The sequence below is a fragment of the Chiloscyllium plagiosum genome, unplaced genomic scaffold (assembly GCF_037043375.1).
Source record: "Chiloscyllium plagiosum isolate Xiang-an unplaced genomic scaffold, Cpla_swu_hap1 HiC_scaffold_16, whole genome shotgun sequence".
In the NCBI taxonomy this organism is placed as follows: Eukaryota; Metazoa; Chordata; class Chondrichthyes; order Orectolobiformes; family Hemiscylliidae; genus Chiloscyllium; species Chiloscyllium plagiosum.
In genome coordinates, this window is record NW_028270154.1 from 55,700,011 (window position 1) to 55,714,560 (window position 14,550).

General features: G+C 39.1%; 1 long non-coding RNA gene across 2 annotated transcripts; it reads right to left on the reverse strand.

Annotated features, from left to right (window-relative positions):
* Positions 1-5,427: 5,427 nt before the first annotated feature.
* Positions 5,428-14,304, reverse strand: LOC148147545 (uncharacterized). 2 transcript variants are annotated; one of them, XR_015759654.1, is made up of 3 exons: positions 14,092-14,304; positions 8,576-8,693; positions 5,428-5,681 (listed from the first exon to the last, which is right to left on the reverse strand). It is a non-coding gene; the product is annotated as an uncharacterized LOC148147545 (long non-coding RNA). The 2 variants fall into 2 exon arrangements; XR_015759655.1 differs by lacking the exon at positions 5,428-5,681 and adding an exon at positions 7,219-7,345.
* Positions 14,305-14,550: the final 246 nt, after the last annotated feature.

A 14,550-nucleotide genomic window follows, 5' to 3' on the forward strand; every position in this document is an offset into this window, starting at 1 on the left:
CCTACCTTAGTCGATTGTCCATCTGGAGTTTGCACATTCTCCACATGTGTGTGTGGGTTTCCTCGGAGTGATCCAGTTTCCTCTCACAGTCCAAAGATGTGCAGAATAGGTAAATTGGCCATGCTAAATTGCCCGTAGAGTGAAGTGCATTAGACAGGGGGAAATATAGGATGGGGAATGGGTTGGTATGGACTTGTTGGACCAAATGGCCTAGCACCACACTCTTCGACTCTGGTCTCCAGCATCAGCAGTGCTCACTTTCTCCCAGCACATTCTATTGAGTAGATTCACTCTACTCCAACTGTGGAACCTGAGACTGCACCTAGATATAATGGCTGGACCAGTTGACTATGATCCTTGATACAAAAAAAACTGTGGATGCTGGAAATCTGAAACAAAAACAGAAATTGCTGGAAAATCTCACCAGGCCTGGTAGCATCTGTGAAGAAAAATCAGAATAACCCTTTCTCAGAACTGATGGTCGTGAGGAAAAGGATGGTTTTTAATCTGAATGACAGGGTGTGGGGGAGGGGCGGTGGGGTGGGAAGGAAACAATAGGTAGTGATTGAGCCCAAAAAGAGAGGAAAAACAGTTGGACAGGCAAAGGTCAGTCTGGGGGAATGAATACCTGCTGATGGGGGCTATTAGTGGCTGACAATAGAAGCAGCCCATATGATGGCAAGGCCTGGTGTATGGGAGTGGGGGAAAGCATGGGGAAAGATGATCAAGCCCTAACATTGTTGAACTCGATATTGAGTCCAGAAGGTTGCAGGATGCCCACATGGAAAATAAGATGCTGTTCTTGTGCTGGGCTTTGCTGGAGGACTGGAGCAAGCCTGAGACAGACATGCTGGCCAGGAATCACTGTGGTGTGTTGAAATGGCAGTCAACTGGAAGCTCAGGATCTTTTTTTTGCGGACAAGACGTAGGTGTTGTGCAAAGTGGTCACCCAGTCTGTGCTCAGGATCTGTAATCAATATAGTCAATGCATGAGATACATATGCAGAATTTTGTGTTTGCAGTTATCTTTAATTTGGAATCCATGAATGCCTGACTAATGTTTTTGTCGTTGATGGGTTTCACATCACGCATAAGTAAAGACTGTGGAAATAAAAAAAATTACTCTGCCAACTTGGCTGTGTTGGTTACCATTTTTTTTCTCAATAAGTATTTGAGAATTAGATGGAGATAGAGGGCAACACGGCTAGCATTCCAGACACTTCACTGGTTTCAGTGCAGCCTACTGACTGACTTACTGATTCCCCACTAATCCCTGGACTAGTAGGACCTGACTTTCAAGTCTGACTGCAGCCTACTCGTGGGATCATAATATGATGGATCTCTGGACCTTGTTTGCATCAAGCAATTGACTGACCATGCCCCTGGAGTGGGCCTTTGACTGACTATGGTGCAACTCCATGATGGATCATAGGCCTTCCTATCTAGAATAAGGACGATTCCCCTTAAGACTTTCAGACATGACCATTCAGTTGAATTATATGCACTGTAATTGCTATTCACTAGCAGGATTCTAATCTCATCTTTAAAACATTATGCATAAGATCAGACATTTTCCTTTGACATCGGAAATCTCATTTTACCATTCTTGACATACTTTCCCAACTGTTTTGTGCGTTATCATGGCAAAAGTGAAGACTGCAGACGCTGGAGATCAGAGTCAAGATTAGAGTGGTGCTGGAAAAGAACAGCAGGTCAGGCAACATCCAAGGAGCAGGAAAATTGACATTTCAGGCAGGAGCCCTTCATCAGGAATGAAAAATAACCCTAGTCTATCCAATCTCTCTTGAACGCAGCCTCCTGGCAAATCTCCTCTGTGCCCACTCCAGTGCAATCATATCCCTTTCTATAATGTGGATTCCAGAATTGTGTACAAGTCCTGATGAAGTGCTCCTCAGTTGCTGCTGACCTGCTGTGCTTTTCCAGCACCACTCTAATCTTGTGCGTTTTCATGTCATTCAGAGGTTAGGAACATTCAAAATATAGTTAAATTCAGGATAGTGTGTTACTTGAAGAGGAACTTCAAGGTAGTGTTGGAATCAAATCTGTCGGAAGTGAACATTCCCATGTCTGAGCTTAGAATTGAGAGAAGAGCATTAATGAAGCAGCTAGAGCCAGTTCAGCTGAGAATATGATCTTGAAGAACTCCTGCAGCAATGTCACAGAGTCATAGAGGCCTGCAGCAAGAAAAGAAGGGTCTTCATCCCACTGGATCTGTGCCCATCAAAAACAACTGCCTATTCTAATTTCATTTTCCATCAATTATCTGAAAGCCTTGTATGCCTTTGCATTACAAGTGTACATCTAAATATTGTGAGGGGTTCTGCCTCTATTACCCTTACAACCATGAGTTCCAGCTATCCACTATCCTCTGGATAAAAAAATTTCCTCACATCGTCTAAATATCTGTTGCCCCTTACCTTAAATCTACACCCCCTCCCTCCCCGGTCATTGCTCCCTCCACCAAAAGGAAACGTTTCTTCCTGCCTACCCTCTCTTTGCCCTTCATAATTCTGCACATCTCAATCAGGGTCGCCCCTCAATCTCCTCTGCTTCCAGAAAAATAACCCTAGTCTATCCGATCTCTCTTGAAAGCAGCACCCTGGCAAATTTCCTCTGCACCCCTCCAGTGCAATCACATCCCTTTCTATAATGTGGATTCCAGAATTGTGCACAATATTCTGTGTCAAGATTAGAGTGGTGCTGGAAAAGCATAGCAGGTCAGGCAGCATCTGAGGAGCAGGAAAATCGATGTTTCGGGCAAAAGCCTTTCATCAGGAGTACTCTGTGGCCTAATCAATATTTTATCCAATTCCAGCATAACCTGCTCTTAAACTCTGTACCTTAGCTACTAAAGGCAAATTTCCCATCTGGCTTCTTACCATTTTGGCTACCTGTCTTGCTAATATAATTGACTGGTGGACATGCACAGCAAGGTTCCTCTGATCCTTGGTGCTTCTCACGTTCATATTGTTCTTCATGTATTCCCTTGCCTTGTTTGTCCTGCCTATATGCATCACCACATACTTATCCACAACGAATTCCAGTTGCCACTGATCAGCCCATTTGACCAGCTCACATATACCCTCCTGTCATATCAGGCTATCCGCCTCACAATTTGCTGACACCATCAATTTTAGTATCATCCACAAACTGACTGATCAACCTAATTACACTCAAGTCTAAATCATTTATATATACCAAAAAAAGCAAGACCCCAGCTCTGAATCCTGCAGAACCCCACTGAGCACAGGCTTTCAAAAACATCCCTTGAATATCATGCTCTGTTTCCTGCCACTCAACCAAATCTGTATTCGGGTTGCCAAATTACCTTGGATCAGATGGGCTGTTACCTTAGCTATCAGTCACCCATGCAGGACCTTATCAAAGGCTTTGCTGAAGTCCAAGTACATTGCATGTATTGCCCTTGTCTGCACACCTGGTGACCTCTTTGAAAATTCAATCAAGTTGGTCAGACATGACCTCCCCTTAACAGAACTATGTTAATTCCTGATTAACTCCTGCCTCTCCAAGGGCAGATTCGTTCTGTCCCTCAGAATTCCTTCTAATAATTTCCCCATCAGTGATGTTAGACTGACAGGCCTATAGTTCCTGGTCTATCCCTTGCTCCCTCTTGGATACTAAAACAACATTGCCTGTCCTCCAGTTCATTAGCTCTTCTGTTGTGACAGTGAAGAAATTTAATTTATTGCCAGCATCCTTACTATGTCTCGCTCAACAGTTTGGGATACGTTTTGTTTGGAGATTGATATTTTTCTGAATCTGCTAGATTACTCAGAACCTCCTCTCCGTCGATGATAACTTCTTAAAGTATATCACAGTACTTCTCCCTGATTTCTATATCCACATCATCCCTCTCACTAATGAAGATTGACACAAAGTATTTAGTTAGGACCTACCTATGTCCTTTGAATCCATACACAAATTACTGCCACCCTAGTTGTCCCTTTATCAAGCAACCAGCTTTCCTTGTGCTGTGTATGATTCCAACTAGTGGAAAGTTTTTTCTGATTCTTATTGACTGCAATTGGGCAAGGGTTGCTTGGTTACACATTCAGTTAACTGCAGGTTGGACATCTAGGGCAGGCACTGAGACAGTCAATCTTGAGAGACCTTTAACATGGTGAGGTGGAAGAAAGGCAGACATTGGCAGTACTGGTATGGAAGTTTACATTATCAGTATAGACTTTCAACTTAGAGGATTAGAGATTTTAGAGGATGTCAGTGGGAAGAAGTGTAGTCAAAGTATTGTGGGATCAGTAGACTTGTAATGGATATTAGTTAATATCCTATCCCAATAAACGGAGATAGAGAAATCAGAATCGGAAAGAAGAGTCAGAAATAGACTAGATGAATGTGGTAAGAGAATAGAAATTGGTTGCAAAGTTGATGTAATTTTACAGTTTGGGGTAAGAGCAGGAAATGGCACTTCCGCGTCTATTAACCTAATGGCAAAAGACAGTGGGAGGGCAGTTTATCAGGACTGAATATACGATTTTTGACTTATCCTATTGAAGGGCAGGCATAATTAACGTCTAAAACAGATTGATTAATTGTTCCGTGAACACATTTATTCAAACCACAAATGTGCCCACAAATGTCAGGTTACCCATCATTTTAATACACTGTTCCACTCCCCTTCTGTGATTCCTCTTTACATCTTCACTACAGCATCTCTTGTTTCTTTATTTGTCTCATAGCTATTTCCTTTTTACCTTGTACCATTAACTATTTTGTAATTTAGTTTTTCTTACCTTCTAACCTATCATAGTTTGTTTTGTCTTTCCCTTTCCGTCTTTCCTGTCTCTTTAGTAGCTTAAACTTGTTACCCCAGTCACTACAGATGTTGCTGAGTTTTTCCAGCATTTTCTGTTTTTATAATAGCGACCTCCTGCTGACCAAACTGAAATCAGCTAACTTGGCATTTACCTGGGAACAGACTATTTTTAAACATAGCCCTTCTGGCTCAGTGTCACATCATTCAGTCGCCATGTCAAAAGGATACAAAAGTTCCTTTGATTGTAAAGGTTGCAGGTCAGAGTATTCTCATTGCATTGTTTTTTGATCAGTACGTTAGAGTTTTAGAAGGGATCATCAACCAAGCCTTCAGTCTTCCATTGTTTTCACTGAACAGTGGCTCTCATAGTAATCTACCTCAAAGAGAAGGGAACAGGTTGATTGTGATACAATGAGGCACTGTGACAGTGCCCCAGCAAAAGAACAGGGAGGTGGCTCATACTATTTGCATACATATTTGGAAACTGGGGACTTCTGTTAATAAAAGTAGGCACTTCTCGATGGAAGCATAATTCCAACTGTATGAAATTTATAATCTTACGATCAAAAGTAAACGTTTTGTACAATAATGTTCACAATTGTCATCTTTAGCTCTGTGGCAGAACTTCTGCTTCTGAGACAGAGTTCACAGGTTCCAGTTCAGTTCCAGAGACCGGAGAAGATCATTTCCATGCTGTAGTTGAGTGGTGCCGCCTTGCTGGAGGTGCCATCTTTGAGATGTGGTTTGAACTCGAAGTCTCATTTGCCCGCTCAGGTGGATGTGTAAAATTCTATAGCATTAGACAACGAAAACCAGGATATTTCTCCCGATGTTCCAGCTAACGTTTGTCCTTCAAGCAGCATCACTTAAAAAAAAGGTCATGTCATCGGCATTTGTTTTTCATAAATTTGCTGTTGCCTTACCATGAGTTACACAAATGATTAAATAGCAATATAGTTAGTTGCTGGTATGGTGAAAGGGGCTTTGTAAATACAAGTTATTTCTCTCCTTGATATTAATAGACCAGAATCAGAAGAGTTCATTTTTTATTTCAGATTTATAAAGCCTTTTGTAGTATTTTTAAAAAAAAATTCAATTCAGCAGTGGCCTGGTTGATACAACTATCTAAGTGTTCAACTATTATTTATGTGTTGCTGGAAAAGCGCAGCAGGTCAGGCAGCATCCAGGGAACAGAAGAATCGACGTTTCGGGCATAAGCCCTTCTTCTTTCCTGAAGAAGGGCTTATGCCCGAAACGTCGATTCTCCTGTTCCCTGGATGCTGCCTGACCTGCTGCGCTTTTCCAGCAACACATTTTCAGCTCTGATCTCCAGCATCTGCAGACCTCACTTTCTCCTCAACTATTATTTATGTTTGGTGTAGAATGGAGGTCAAGCTCTCCTCCATTTCTCAATCAATAAGAAAGTATTAAAGTTTGTTCCTCAACTTTTGAGACAATTCAACCTGGATTTAGATTTTATTGTCATGTATGCTCAAGTACAGAAATACAGGAATACAGTAATAAGTGTACAAAGTCTCCATTCTCCAGTCCCATTTTCGCATACAAAAGAAAGGATTAAAAACAGAAGCAGAAATGAAAGAAACATCCAAAAGAAAAGGAAATGTCCTGTGTCTCCTTTTATCTCTCCTGCTAAAATGAAATGATTGTACTTTGTTTAAATACTCTCCTTTCAAGATTAATCTAGCTTTGTTATATAGATTCTTGGGCCTAGAAGTGTTTACACAAAAAAAATTGGAGCTGAGCATACAAGTAGAAACCTGCTACCTTAAGTCGTAATGATCCTGGATAGCATTAATACAATGTTACCAATAACAGTTGAATTTTGTAGACACCAGAATATTTATTAAGCAGGTAAACTAAGAGGAACTTTGTAGTAGTATGTCTGGGCTTGTGGTATTGAAATGAGATTGGAATTGTGGTCTTAAGATAATTATTAATGAAATTAAAAAAACGTGGAAACATTATATTGGAAGATCAAAAGCAATAGTGCGTGGTGGAATTGAAAAGGCATTTATTAGGGTACAATACAATGGTAAGCCATTGTGGCCTAATGATATTGTCACTGGACTGGGAAACTAGCTACCATTTTGGGGATCTTGGTTCGAATCCTGCCATGGTAGATGCTGGAATTTGTATTCAGTAAAGATCTGCCATGAAGACACTAATGATAACCATGAAACAATCATCAGGAAAATCTCTTTGAGTTCATCAATGTCCTTCTGGGAAGGAAAATGCCATCTTTACGCGGTCTGACCTACACGTGACTCCAGAACCATGGCAATGTGGTTGACATTGGGTAATAAATGCTGGCATAGCCAGTAATGCCCATATCCATTGCATTAATAAAAAAGGCATTTCACTCTATTAAAACCCACTGTATAATTTTATTGTGTTTACAGATAATTGTTCAAATCTGTTAGAATGTTGGAATGATAGAATGTATGTTAGCACCTCTTATTTGTTCCCAGTTCCATCAAAGATTTTGAAAGAAACATTGAGCAGTACCACCTAAAGAAAGGGAAGGGAAATCAGATGATAATTAACCCAGTGACATGCTCATTTTACTTGAAGCAGATAATCTGAAGCTATGTTTTTTTTCACTAAATTAATTCAATTAGACAGTTTTATTTAACTTTTTATAAATTCAATGTAAACAAACTGTTTTCCATTTATTCTAATAAAATATGTTACTTATGAAGTTTAATGCTTAGGTTCAATCACATGACACTATACATCAAATGCTTACAATGCATGAAGAAAGGTGGAATTAATCTTCTAGTTTACTGCTGAGGTTCCTTAGCGTAATTTCATCATTATCAACTTTGCAGAACTTAACTTGTTTCTTAAACATTCTGGGTTTCCATTCCTAATTTTAAGAGTATTATAAGATGGTACAGATTACTCTTATATAAGCATTGCAAAATGCTCATTTTGAGTTGACAGGTTTGTTGATGAATCATGCTTATGCACTTTAGTTAGTATTTTGGTTTTCACAGTTCTTCCTGTTCTCACTGTTGGCAATAATAGCAAAATCATAACAGTTGTTCAGTTCTTCTATGTTAACAGAGGTATTAAATTATTAAAATAAATAAATTAATTCCGTGGTGAAATATCGTAGGAAGAGAACTCAAATGTATGAAGTGTTCATCATCATCATCATCATCCTTCGAAATTTCCAGGCACAGGTGCAGATTTAGACAAATGGTAGGCTTTAAAATTTAGCTTTAACTTGCGAAAGAAATACCTAACATTTGGCAAAACTTGAGCTGTAGTTCATATTTCGCTAGCTGAAAGACCTCTGCCACTGATGAATTTAGTTGCAGCCAAAACACCAATGGGTAGTATGAGAAGGAGATACATATTTCCCGACAAGACAAACTCTAAGGTAGGTAATCTTGCAGTATTCTACCAGCTCTATCATCTGTACCAGCTACAGAAAATCAAAAGGAGAATGGGGAGATAAATGTGGCAAGAAAATGTTCAAACATAATATTAATAGGTAAAATAAATAATATTACATAATGATGTCATCTCCACAACGTCTTCTATGTTTTATAGTGATAACATCAGAATTAAAGTAATCATGGAACAAAATCAAATGTCCATCGCCAGAGCAATTCCACTATTTGCGTATCAAGTTACAATACTTTCCATTTTAAATGGACCAACTGATATTTTTTAATTTAATGTAGTATGACCATGGTACAAAATGAGGAACGCAGGATACAATTTATGTACCTTTTGTGAAGACGATCATAATTCACTCATGGTTTTTGTCATTCAGGAGTTATCTGGTCAGCCCACTGGTGGTAAATAGCATCCACGGCTTCTTATCATGCAACCTCCATAACATCCTCTGTAGGTCAAAGATATTAAATCATGACAGACAAGCTGCTAAAACAAAGAAAGGTTCACATAAATTATGCTAACAGTAGCAGAATCATCCATTACAATCTAGAAAGCTACTCCACCTCCTCTGCAACTTTTATCCTTTTGTCAAATTGTATATCTCCATTAATTAACTGATGATTGCAATCAATTGATTATATGAGCATGGTCAAGCATTATATTATAAGATGTTGTATGGATGTGTTTTGGGATTTTTCCATATATGCAACTGGACTGCACACTGTCATTTCATTTATATGGAATAAATAAAGACCATCCAGGCTGCTGAACCCATTCCATCAAAATGGAATGGTACTCCAGGCAGCACTTGTCCTTGAAAATCTCAATCCATCAATCATCACCTTGCCCTACTTTCAATTTCTTCTTTCCAAGCTATTAACTCTGTGCCCATTGCACTTAACAACAGCTTATGTCACAGACTGACAACCCTGAGAAACAGAGGCTTTTGAAATTCTTTCCAGCTTATCATCTTCTAATTTTGGAAATGAACTGGTTCAGAAGCCAATTATTAGCTTCCATTTTAATTGCTTTCCCTATAAGTTGAAATATTTGAATCACTTTGGTTTTACTTTTTGACATAATCTTCATCCATTCAAACTATCATCATAGATTGATTCTATGATAGATCATTGATTTCTTTTAAAAATTATTCCATATTCAAAGACTGACACACAATTATATTAATATACAATGTTCCTTAATCTAAGGTTTTAAGTGACTTCAAAATAAGAATTCACACTATTAGAGATCTGGATTTGATTTTTTTTTTGTCATAATCTTTCAAGCATTTGAGAACTACTGGAGTATTTTGAATTTTATTCTTTTAGGATACATAAATACAATGTGGACAGAAAAGTTATTCAGCTATTTCAGATGTTAGTTAACCTAAACGTACATTGATTTGGTGTCTGTATCTGAAACATCATTGCCCTCTAGTGCTTACAAGTTGCATTAATCCAGAATCACTCCTGGATACCAATTATTATATCAGATTAAATTGATTTGGATTGCACCATAAAGAATGAAGGACTGATCACATGATGAAGCTACTGGCTTTATCAGTCTTTCAGCTTCAAAGCCTGTTTTGTTTATGAACAATGTAGAACATTTGTAGAACATTTTTTAATAAAGGTTTATATTTATACAGTGCAGCTCAGGAATACAGGACATTGCAAAGCACTTTACTGAAATTAATTCTTTGAAGTATAGCTACTGTATAATCTATCAAGCCAGGCTCAACTCTGGGATCTGACTTGTCCAGCTCTACAATCAGCTTGGAGAATACCAGCTCTTATACTGTCGGAAATATGACAGTCAACTTGCATGCAATGAACCCAGACAGCATTGAAAGCAAGATGATCTGCTTTCAGTGATGTCAATTAAGAGGTAAGTATTGCCAGGACACTCAGGATAATTCCACTACCCTTCTTCACAATAGTGCTATGTGCCTTTTATGCCCATCCAAGAGAGAAACCAAGGCCCCAATCCATTATTTAATTGGAAAGACCATTCCTCAGTTTGAAAAATGTTCCTTCAAAATTGCACTGGAGTGTCAGCATTGATTTTTGTGCTCAAGTCGTGAGCTCAAATAAGAGCCAGAACCTTGTAGCTCAGAGATAAGAGTCATGTTTGACATGGACTATGTGCAGAAGTAAATGTTTCATTTCTATTTTGGTAACCATTCCTTGTATTGCTGGTAATAATTAAATTTACACTTGTTTTGCTGTGACTTGTGGTTCACTTACTTTTTTTTAATTGATCTATAAAGAGGTAAATGAAACAGCATGAGTACATAATTGCACTTCATTATCATTTCATGCACTGATATGTTACTGTGCAATCAATGATTATAGATACTTTGATGTGATATTTTGAAATGTCAGCTGAACTTAGTGACCGCAAATTTTCCTTTAAGCAGGGAAATTGTGGGTTCAAGTTCCACTATAGAATTGATACTTCAAGTGAACAACAGAGAATGCAATGTCCTTTTTTTCATGAACTTCAAGGAACTCTTGCAGTGAGTTGAATAAGACTGATCCTTTGAGTAAAACTTTTTAAAAAACTGATTAATTGGTCAACTATCTCATTCCTTTTTGCAAGATGTTGTACTGCTGAAGGAGCAGGAATTGGACTCATTAACAATTATGGATCTTATCATGTCACAGTTGTTAGAATATTTGTACAGGCTTGTGATGACTTTGCAAAAGGTAGCTGAATTTCCAGTAACTGAGGAGAAAGAAGCAGATGACAAGATTACAAGTTTTAAGACTTTTACTATAACAAATGTATTAAAAGCAATATTGAATAAAAGCTATTTTCATAGGCATCTGATACTGTATACTATAAAAATGTTCCCATGCGATTTTGAATATGACCAACAATCCTACCAAAAGTAGCATACTTTATGAGATCCTGAAGGACATTTACTTCTCCTGGAACTAATCAAAAGCTCTTCCTACTTTTAGCTCCCAATGCTAGAACTGATGTTTACTGTGAATACTGCAATGGAGATTCCTTTCCTCCAAACTAGGCAAATTTTCCAGCCTCCTTAACTTGTCACAAATGTAATCTCTTCATAGAGTCATAGAGGATTACAGCATAAAAATAGGCCATTTTGCCCAACTTGCCTATGCTTCCCAGTTTTCACAATTTAAACGAGTCCCATTTGTCTGCATTTGGTCCCTATCCCTCCATACCTATCCCACCCATGCACCTGTCTAAATGTTTTTTTTTAATGATGAAATTGTAGTAGCTTCTACCACCACCTCTGGCAGCCCATTCCAGACACTTACCACCCTCTGTGTGAAAACATTGCTCCTGGTAAATACTTTTGTATCTCTCCCCTCTCACCTTAAACCTATGCCCTCTAGTTTTAGACTTCCCCACCATGGGGAAAAATGGTTCGCTATCTACCTTATCTATGCCTTTCATGATCTTATACATCTCTATAAGGTCACCTCTCGTCTCCTATGCTCCAGGGTAAAAAGTCCCAGCCTATCGAACCTCTCCTTATAACACAAACCTTCCAGTGCAGGTAGTATCCTAGTAAATATTTCCTGCACTCTTTCTACTTTAATAATATCCTTTCCATTTTAGGGCGACCAGAACTGCACTTGGTACTCCAACTGCCTCACCAACGTCTGGTACAGCTGCAACAAAACATCCCAACTCCTGTACTCAATGCTCTGAACAACAAAAGCTAGCATGCTAAAAGCCTTCTTCACCACCCTGTCTATCTGTGACTCCATTTCAAGGAGCTACCAACGTGTACTCCTATCACACTCACCAGTGCCCTGCCATTGACTGCCCTGATTTGCCTTACCAAAATGCAACACCTTGCATTTATCTAAATTAAACTCCTCATGCTAATAACTCAAGATCTTGCTGCATTCCCAGATAACCTTCTTCACTGTTCACTGTCATCAATCTTGGTATCATCCGCAAACTTACTAACTATACCTCCCAAATTCTCATCCAAATCATTTATATAAATGGTGAATAACAATGGACATAGCACTGATCCTTATGGCACAGTCCTTGTCACAGGCCTTCAGTCTGAACAACAATCCTCAACTACCACCCTCTGTCTTCTACCATATTTGTATTGTATCCAGTTTTGTATCCAATTAGCTAGCTGTCCCTGAATCCTGTGAGATTTAGCCGAACGCAACATCCTACTATGTGGTACCTTGTGAAAGGCCTTGCTAAAGTCCACGTAGATAACATCTAGCACACTGCTGTCATCTACTTTCTTGGTCACTGCTTCAAAAATCTCAAATTCGTGAGACAGGATTGCCCACACTCAAAGCTATGTTGACTATCCAAATACCTATAGATCCTTCTCTCAGAACCTTCTCTAACAACTTACCCATCACAGACTTTAGACTCACTGGTCTGTAACTTCTAGGCATTTCACTGCAACTTTTCTTAAATAATGGCAGAACATTAGACACCGTCCAATCTTTGGGTATGTCACTTGTGTCTGTTGATGATATAAATATCTCTGCCAAAGGCACCGCAACTTCCTCCCTAGTCTCCCACAAATTCCTAGGATACATTGAATCAGATCCCAGGGATTTATCTACCTTAATGCATTGTAAGACTTCCAACACCTCCTCTTCTATAATGTTAACACTCTTTAAGACATCACTATTTATTTCCCCAAGTTTACTAACATCCATAACTTTCTTGACAATAAATACTGATGAGAAATATTAATTTAGCATCTCACCCATCTCTTGTGACTTAATATATAGATGGTGTTGTTGTTCTTTAAGAGGTGCTATTCTTGTGCTAGATATTCCTTTGCCCTTCATGTACTTGTAGAATCTCTTTGGACTCTCATGACTTCTCATGTCCCCTCCTAGCCCACCTAATTTCTCTCTTAAATGTATTCCCATACCCTCTACACCCCTTGAAGAATTCACTTAATCCTAGCTGCCTATACATACATGTTCTTTTTCAAGACCACAGCCTCAATAACTCTAGTCATCCAATGTTCCCTACTCCTGTCAGCCTTACCCTTCACTCTGACAGGAACATAACAGCCCTGAATCCTCAGTAACTCACTTTTGAAAGCTTCCCAGTTACCAGATGTCCCTTTGCCTGCAAGCAACCTCCTCCAATTAACTTTTGAAAGTTCAAGACCATCAGAATTGGCCTTGCCCCAAATCTATCCTTTTAGACATTTAAGTTGTGGACCAGATCTATCCTTTTTCATAGCTATTTTAAAACTAATAGAATTATGGTCACTGTTTCCAAAGTGCTCCCCTAACAACACTTCTGTCACTTACCTTGCCTTACTTCCCAAGAGGGGGTTGAGTTTTGCCCCTTCTCCAGTAGGGCCATCTACATGCTACATGAGAAATTCCTCCTGAACACACTTAACAAATTTCTCTCTATTCAAACCCTTAACACTACCGCAGTCCCAGTCAATGCTAGAAAAGTTAAAATTCCCTGCTATTACAACCCTATTATTCTTACAGCTATCTGTGATCTCCTTACATATTTACTCCTTAAACACCTGCTGACTACTGGGCACTTCCAATATAATGCTATCAAAGTAATTACCCCCTTCTTATTTCTCAGTTCTACCCATATAGACTCAGTGTATGAATCCTTAAGAATGTCTTCTCTCAGTACTATTGTGATGTTCTCCCTAATTAAAAATGCAATATCTCCTCCTCTCTTGCCTCCCCTTATCCTTCTTCATCTGGAGTTGGGCACCTAATGGCATTTTGCACATTCCTGAAACATCAATTCTTTTGCTCCTCGGATGCTGCCTGACATGCTGTGCTTTTCCAGCACCACACTCTTGACATATTAACAATGGAGCCAACAAATACCTGCACAAGAATGTCTCCTCAATCTCCTGCTCTCTTTCACTCTGTCAGATTCTTTCAGACTGACTTGTGGCTGTGGTGGTCATTGGAAAGGATGAACTCCAAGCTCTGTCTTTCTGCCATGTTAATACTGGACCTCCTGCATGATCCTTGGCATTGCCTGCTAGTGTTGTGGCAGGCTTCCTAGGATATTGGTTTGTTGTACAAACCAATCAATGTTTTTTCTAGAGGCTGCTGCACTGAACCTGTCCTCTGAGTCCTCTGACTCAGAACTAATGTGATGTTGTCCTGGAGTCCTCAGTACTCTTGCCTTGTTGCTCATATCTAGTATTTTATCACATGGAGATCCTGTCTCATAAATTACGCACAGTCTCATTATCTGATCTGCAAGCTCTGTGTGTAAAATTAGGTGGCAGTGCCATATCTTTATTATCACTGTCTTCCTTCATTCCTTGACCAGGT